Source organism: Triticum aestivum, chromosome 1A, assembly GCF_018294505.1.
Source record: "Triticum aestivum cultivar Chinese Spring chromosome 1A, IWGSC CS RefSeq v2.1, whole genome shotgun sequence".
In the NCBI taxonomy this organism is placed as follows: Eukaryota; Viridiplantae; Streptophyta; class Magnoliopsida; order Poales; family Poaceae; genus Triticum; species Triticum aestivum.
In genome coordinates this window covers 14,082,292-14,091,356 of record NC_057794.1, presented here as the reverse complement: position 1 = coordinate 14,091,356, position 9,065 = coordinate 14,082,292, and positions in this window count along the sequence as shown.

The window sequence follows — 9,065 nt, the reverse complement described above, 5'->3', positions numbered from 1 at the left end:
GAACCGCGACCAAAGGCCCTTTTTCCACCAGTGCTACAGGCAAGTATTGGCAGGCGGCCGGTGAAGCCGAAGCCATTTTTGCTTAATTTGATAATGTATGATAAGGCAGACAGTCCGTTAAATATGTTTAATGGTTTTAGGAGAAGTTGTAATTTTCAGCTTAAGGAGTTGCCCAAGATGTACATGTGAACCTATTCTTAGGTTTACTTCACCAGATGACATGAAATTGATAAAGCTAACTTTCCATCCCTATAACGATTTGACAAGGTCCAATTGCACTATCACCATGCGTCCCGGGCTCTCTAAAACAATAGTCCATCAGTTGTGAGATCTTTTGATGCTCAAATCATGGTCGCCACGTCATAAATAAAATCCATAGCATGACTTTTGGATCTGACGTTTTTATGTGTACCTGACACGCTGTGAGGATTAAAGCTTCACTTGAGTCAATTAAAAATATTGTTTACAGTTGATCTATTTTGTTTACTGGGAGTTAGATCCAAAAGGCTAATTTTGTTATGGTCTCACTGCATCACTGAGACGCACCTACCAAAATTTACTGGTAAAGCTTAACACCTTTAACAATTATCTTGGAAATATCTCTCGCATATTCAAATTTTCTCAAATACTGCTTGGATTATTTTAAAAGTGAAGTGCATCCTAGGTCCTTGAACTATTTTGAAGGTGTCATGTACGTCCTCAAACCATGAAAAGTGTCATCCAGGTTCTCGGAAATCTTTGAAATGTAACAAGTGTGTATATATGTGACACTTCTGAAATAGTTCAATGACCTACATGACTCCTTTGAAATAGTTTGAGGACCAGGACGACACACATATTGCACTTTGAGGATCTAGATGATGATTTTCATAGTTCGAGAACCTATGTGACACGTCCGAAATAGTTCGAGGACCTATGATGCACTTCACTCATTGATAGTTTTATTATTCAATGTCAATATGGGCGGGCGCGGCAGCGCACCTACATGTTCTAGTAAAACACTAGGTAATAGATTGTGGTCCCAAGAGCGAGGATGCTACTTTACAACGTCACCACCCACATCCAGTTGATTCAAGCGATCATGAGCTCTATAAAGAAACTAGCTCCCACTTCTTCGATCCACATCATACCACACTCACCACCTGCTCACACCTCTCTCTACTAAAGCAATCAGGTCCAAGGAGGTCCTCTTTTCATTCTCCACTTCAACAATTTGAGTTTTCAACAAGGAACATGGATTTCAACATAGATTACAACTAGGATTTGAACTTGTATTAAAACTAGGATTCGAGTGACTATTTGAAACTACGATTCTCATCTACAATTTGAACCACGGGCTCTTGCTCCGCTTGAAAGTGACCTCACATGCGTGTGAGGCTTCCACTGCCACAACTTCCACGGCCACACAGTCGACGAACACATGCGCGCCCTGGATGCGGGATGAGGCCAAAATTTTGAAGGTCTAGGTGAGCGCGGCATCCGTTTATGCACATGCAGCTGTCGAGATGCGGTCAAAGTATGCAAGGGTGGTAGGGAGGCAGGCAAGGTCGATCGTTAATGCAGCCTTATGACAAGTGTCCTCTCTGACCCACTAGGACTAGTCCCATGCCCCCTCATAGAATTCTCTTTCGGCTCGCTCCTCTCCAGTCTCGCTGAAGAAAGGTGTGCAAGGAGGACATGACCGTGGCATGGTTGATGAGGGTGAGTGCGGCAGCGACGGTGAAGGGGGTAAGATAGGGGCATTGTGGTGCCGATGAAGAGTGATGGGCGGTTATATGTCCGCAATTGGGCGTGCTCCTGTGGAAATGGTGGCGGATTACGTGCATGCATGGGAAATAGGTCTGGAACGTGTTGGCAACCATTAATTAGCGCTCTTCCCAGTGGAGAAGTGGTTGCACCATTGGCACGGGCAGAAGTGGCAGTCATACGATGATATCGCTAATGATTGGGCTACATGCGGCAGGAAGAGACCGGGTTGAGACTTCCCTCACACGCGATCGGTTGCAGATGCAGGTCACTTCATCTCAGTGCTCCAGGCTCTGAATATGGAGGATTGAGGGATTTGAAGCGTGCTCAATATATTATGCATGCAGAGGTGTGTATCACAACGGTCATATGGCGACTCTTCTAAAGTTGGTCCTACATGTTCTGATCTAGATGGTCCTACCACTCATACAAATTTTTGTCTCAACTCTCAACCCAAGCTCCCTAACCGTGCGAGCATTGATGGACAAAATTCCATGCCTTTAGAGCAACCCACGAGTTTTCTTGCTCCATGTTCATGGAGCAGACGCCTTCAAGGCGAGACCCCCAGCTGAGGGTCATGTGTTGTGACCACGGCGGAATGCGGATCGCGCTGTTTTACAGGAATGACCTCAGGACCTTCGTCAGATGGAACCAAAGTTGCGGTGATGAATGGGTAGAGCAGATAAGGATCCAGCTGTGTCCATACATGTATTATATTATTATTTAGGTCCATTTCATGGTTGTCGTTCTACTACTTATTGTCCTTGTTCCCACGGTCCTGCCTTGACTGGGTTAGATTTTGTGTCACCCTCACCTACAATCCTACTTTGCTACAAGACTATCCAAGCATTGGTTGGTTTATTTTATAGTCTACATATGCTTGTATGTGCATGCAGTTTACACTAGGTCAAGAATAAATACAGGTCAAAAAAAGGGCACCGGAATAACAGCACGCGGGTCCCTTGGCACATTGATTCTATGCCGCTGATTTGCGCCAAGATTCATGAAATGGGTTATGTATACAAGCAGTTTGATTTTTGATATTTTATGTAATGCATTAGTATATCATGTCGGTATATCTGTTGGTGTGGGGTCCGATACCTGTTTTGTGGGGACGCTTAACAATTTAAAACATGATCAAACATACATATATACAACGAATGACAAAAAAACGTTCATTATGCCATTGTTGTTCTATTCTTCTTAGTTCCTGTTTGTTCTTAGCGTCATGTCTCTCTAAAAAGAACATCTATCGTTAACCATCATTTCAGTCTAAGAAAGGATCTTCTTCCTTATAGATTGAAGGCCTTCAGAAGGTATCAGCACACACAAGATTATATTTGCTGCGAAAACCTACAAATTATGTGGAAAAGCTTTGTTTTTATATATTTGGTTGCAATAATGGTTCTTTCAGTATAGCGTTTTGATGTATCGTATAGTTACAGAATATCATCTAATGTCCGTCTTGCTTTCTTTTTACTGTTATACTTGCTGCTTTTCTTGGAACAACTTTTCTATTCGACATATTGAGTTTGTTTAATATGAAATAGTATGAACTGGAATCTTACGATGCAGGATAAAATAGTGCACAAGATATATCAATCTAAAAAGTGTTCAAATCAGTTATAGCGCGTGAAACTTGATGTTGTGAAGGTTAAATGGAAAGTTACTTATAATGTATCTTAATGTATTATTTGTTTTATTAAATGGCCAAGATAGATGGTTAATTCTTCAAAGGGAGTGGTGCATAGTAGTGGATTCAATCTTGCAGAGATTCTACTGTAGTGACAGAAAGGACCAAGACACGTATAGTATTGTTGCCGCTAAGGATAAAACGACGGGAACTTGTCTTATTGGTAGATTCATTTTTGTCTACATTATGTTATCTTGCTTATTGTGTTGCTCTGTTCTTCATTGAACTTAATACCTTCAAATGCACGCCGGATAGCAGTTTTGAGGTGGAGTAGTAGTAGTAGATGGAGTTGGGTGACAGTCTAATTATCATGGACATAACGCCTATACAAGATTACGCCATGAATTATTATATTTATGAATGTTGCTTTTCTGTCAATTGCCCAACCGTAATTTATCTATCATGCCGCCATTACTTGCTTCCGAGAGAGATGCCACTAGTGAACCTATGGCCCCAGGGTCCATCCTCTACTAATACTTTTGTTTACACAGTTGCTCTTTTATTTACTTTTATTATTTTGTTGTCCACTCTACCATTATCTGTCCACTATTTGCTTTTAATCTTCCAACTAGCAAGACGAGGGGATTGACAACCCCCTTGCCAAGTTGGGTGCAAGCTTTTATTTTGTTTGCATTTAGGTGATGCTTATCTTGTTTGCTTGTTGACTCCTACTGGTTTGATAAAACCTTGGTTCTTAACTGAGGGAGATACTTTCTGTTGCTGTGCTACAACACCCTTCCTCTTCGGGGAAATCCAACAAGTCCTACAAGAGTAGCAAAAGAAATTTTGTCACCATTGTCGGAGGGCCTGCATCTACCAAACCAGGTGCCTGCACACAAACTTCTTTATTTGCTTCTTCTATTTCTTGCATAGTTATGCTATCTTTATTGTCAACTCAAAAAATAAAAATAAAAAATAAAAACATATTGGAGATGGAGTCCTCTCCACTAATTGGAGTTTTAAAAAATTCTAACAGTAATAAAACAATAGCTAATGAAGAAAATGTTATTGGATAATTTATTTTAAAGAAAGAATGTAGTTGAGTGCACTTCGATATCTTTATGAAGTATTTCTTAAAAATCGTGAATCTGAAAATTGTTATGAAGTATTAAAAGAAGAATTTAGTAGAGTGATTGATGAAAGTTCTTTGAATGAAAAGCATGATTGCAATGACATAAATATGAGTTCTAGGAATATCGGTTGTGCTAATGATATGCAAAGCTATAAGCTTGGTGTAGATGAGTTTGATGAACATGGTGTTTTAATCCCCCTACTAATGGAGAAGTTATAAAATAATATGATTGGGATAAACGTGATAATCTTTATGACTCAAGTGATGAAGATATTGCTTTTAGGTTGACAGTATGCCTATAGGCACTATTGATGCGGTAATTGCCTTTGGTTCCTAGGTGCATATGCAGCCATTGTCGAAATACACATTTCGAAAAGTTGAAAAATTCGGAACAAAAATCCCGCGTGTATATCCGGACATTTTATGTGCGTGCAAAAGGTTTCAGTGAAAAACGATGCATATGCACCTAGGAGCCAAAATGCCGCTCTCATAAAGATCCAACTACTTTGGAGAAATATCAATCTTATTTTCTTATATAAAATTTGGTTTGAAGAGGTCATGACTTTATTTAATTTTAGTCTCACTACTTGGGAAGATTACGAAATTGTATGCATGTGGATCATAAAAGAGAATATTTTATATGATAACTATATTGTTGAATTTGATTATGATTCTACATATAATTATTATAAGAGGGGAAAATATGGTTATAGAAATCTTCATGTCACTAAATTACCACTCTCTTTGTTGAAGTTATTAAAGTTTCATTCATCTTGCTTGCATACGCTAGTTATTGCTTGCATTGATATTTTGTTTACTTATAATATCCATATGCATAGGAAGAGGGTTAGACTTAAATGTTCTTGTTACATGTTCTATGATGCTCCCTTTTATGTTTTGATTCTTTATTTTCATGTGAGCATCATAACATGCTCTACGTCGTTAACTTATTTTCTACTTCATTTGGACTTTAGACATTTTCTGTGATTAATACACACAATTCAAAGCCCCATGCTCAAATTTGGAACCTTTTAGAGTTCGTCTGCTATTTTCAAGGCGTTTGATGATTTTTGGGCCACTTAAAAAGGTAGATCGCTCATCATGAAAATAGAGTGTAAACTAGCTCCGAAAGGGATGAAACCTGGCCTAGTGTCTTCAATGGAACCCTGTAGGGTGTGGTAAAAAGTTCAGTGCGTTATGCCAAAAACTTGATGCACCTCGTGTACTAATCCATGCTCTCCCTTGAAGTGTCAGGGTTTCAAGCGGAAAACGCCGCCTTACACAAACAACTTTTTTATTTAAAATCATTTGAACTTCAAACTTTTCTATGTTTAATACACACCATCCAAAACCCACATGCTCAAACTTTGCCACTTTTCGAGTTGGTCTGGTATTTATGAGGCATTAACTAATAGTTCGGACACTAAAAAGGACAAAAAACTTTGAGCATGCAAACGAGTTCAGAAAATATCAAACCTGACATGGTATATTTATAATTCTCCTATATGGTGTGGTAAAAATTTGAATGTGTTACAAAAAGAACTTGATGCACTTAGGGTATAAACTAAACACTCTCATGCGAAGTGTCAATGTCTCGAACAAAAACCACCGCCTTCCACACCCTACTCCATTTATTTAAATCATTTGGACTTTAAACATTTTCCATTAGTAATACACACCATCCAAATCCCATGCTCAACTTTGAGACTATTCTTGGTTTCGTAAATATGATTTACTGAGAAATTTTTGGACCATATCTGCGGCGGGCGGCTCATATGGCCCACCACCACTAACTTCTGCAACGTTTGAATTTATTGTTGTGGCGGGCATAAGTTTGGTCCAACACTATTGCGCGACAAACGTGGGGGGAACTTCTGGCGTGTTAGTGCTTGCTTTCATCATGCAGGAAAATAAAAGTACTTCTGGCGGGTCAGTATTTCAGCCCGCAACAGTTGTCGTAATTTTATTAAAGGGCAAATTTGGAATAGTTTACGAATGACGGGTCAGTATTTCAGCCCGCCACTGTTGTTGTAACTTTAGCGGCGGGCTTTTATTTTTACCCACCAATGCTAGTTTTCCAAACTTGCAGTAGCGGGTTCCTAGCCATCCCGCCACTCATTTGGGGCCACCTATAAGCCTCTTCCTGGTAGTGTCACCACAATTTACAATACAAAAGTACTTTTATTTAATGCAATGAATAGGTATGAATAATAATAGAATTTTGAAAATGTTTTTTTTGCAAAAGCACACATAGAGGACATGAGCAAGGTATGAACTTGCCAGGTGATAAAGAAGTAGTGCAACTCGAGACTTCCAAATATGTCGGTATCATGGGTTCTGAAAATAACATATAGTCCGATGAGGACTAATGTTTCAAGAAATCTTCAACATGCTATTATGCATATGATGACATGACTTTTCTCCCTCAAAATCCCACTTATTAGATTATAAGTGAATTTGATTAATGAATTCTAATTAATACTAATTATTGTCAACTCTTGTTTCCTAATTCATCATATTTAATTTGTCCAAAAATTATGGAACTATTTTATTGAATTGTTAAATGGATTTACTTGTGATTGCTATTTGTTATTCATTACTATCTAACTTGGATTAATTAATGATTTAATTTAAGTGAACTAAACATCTTGATACTAATTTTATTAAATCCAAAATATTGTTTGAAAACAATATTCATTTTTATATAATTTTTGGAGTCTTTTAAGTATTCTGTCATTAACCTTTTTTAGATTCGTATTTATCTCTAACCATTTCTTTAACTTAAGTTATATTTTTTTAGGGGTACTTAAGTTATATAAAACCAAAAGGGACTGTGGCTGTATTGGCCCATCTGGCCCATTTTGATTTGACCCATTTGGTTCATCAGAGGCAGCCAAACTGGTAGACAACTAACCGGCTCCTCCCCCACTCTCTTTCTCTCTCTTATCTCCCTCTCTCCCAAACTGGCCCACTCGCTTTGACCCATTTAAGGATGAGATCTTTACAATGGATGGATCGATTAATTCGTACAGTACAGACAGGAGTAGTCTAGCTATACTGGCTAGAATGCATGCATGCATGTGTGTAGCTAGCTAAACGTTTTGTCGAAAGAAATAAAACTAGTTGCACGTAGGAACCACATGTGTCATGTATGGTCTTATATCTCTGACCCGTTGGATGTGAAATGAGGCTCTCCTTCATCATGTGAAATGAGGCACGTCGCAACGCACGTGGATCCTCCTTGCAAGTTCAAAAAAATACGAGTATGCGACGCGGTACTTACGATGACGCGAGCCGCCTCGTGGCTTGGTATTTGGCTGGGCATGACCCAACAATGTGGGTTTTGGTGAGCTCCACGTGAAAACCTAGCACCAACTTCTGTGGTTGATGCCTGTAACGGCGACGTCCTAGGACAATGTTTCCCTCCATGGAGACATTGTTGAGGAGCCCCCTTCACCTCCCCTGTCGTTTGCGTCTCAAGCTCTCCAGGTGAAAACTCAAGTTTCGACTTTGGAAGTCCAGTCTTCAACCTAGCAGCAGTGTCTCGTGTTTTCTCGTAGTTTCGACGTCAGCCAGGCAGATGCGCAGCCTCGAGGCCGGTGTGGAAGCCATAGCGGCGGCTCTGGAGCTGGTTGCTTGTGTAGGGTGTCGACTTTGGCCGCTTGGGTCACGGATTCGTCAGCTCGGCTGGTGCGCGGACTCGGGCCAGTTTGGAAGCCGGAGCGACAACTCCGGAGTTGGTTGTTTGTAGGGTGTCGTCTTTGGTCGCTTGGTTGGCAGAGTCATCACTTCGTCCTATGCGCATCCTCGGGGTCCGTGTGTGTGTGTGTGTGTGTGTTCATTTATAAGCCGGAGTGGTGGCTCCGAGTCGTGTTATAGGGTGCCAGCTCTAGTCGATTGGGAGATGGAGTCATCGGCTCGATTGGTACGTAGCCTCGCTCGGTTGTATTTAACCAATTTTTTTTATTAACCGGTCAATTTTCTTCTTCTGTATGAAAATGAAAAGAAAAAGCTTGTGCTGGTTGCTTGAAAAAGAAAACACGTACCTGAATCGTCTTTAATGTTTTCTCATGGCACGCGTACGTGTAGAGATGAGCTGGTAGTACCCGTTGGTCGGCATAATTGTCATAAACACTAAATAAAATAAATAGTTATAAAAGATAATATACCACATCTTAATTATAGACCGGACGAGAGCCAACGGGGGCGGATACAAAACCGTGGTACTATATAATAACAAACAATAATAAAAGTAAGAAAATTATACAAGTATCTACCTAAATCATAGAAGTAAGAGTTTTTTTCTTTTAAAAAGAAGATAAGAACAAGAGGCTCAGCACGGTGGTGCCGGCGACGAGATCGGCGCGGGTGATCGACGGGGGTGAGGACGGGGATGGGACGGCACCCTACACATGTGCAGACTCTAAGAAGTTAATTTGAGCTCAAATTGTGCATCTAAATCAAAGGAACTCCTACATACACTCCTTCACTAAAACCCACAAACCACTCTACTTCCAGAGCATTTGAAATGAGCTAAACTAGCAATGAGAGATG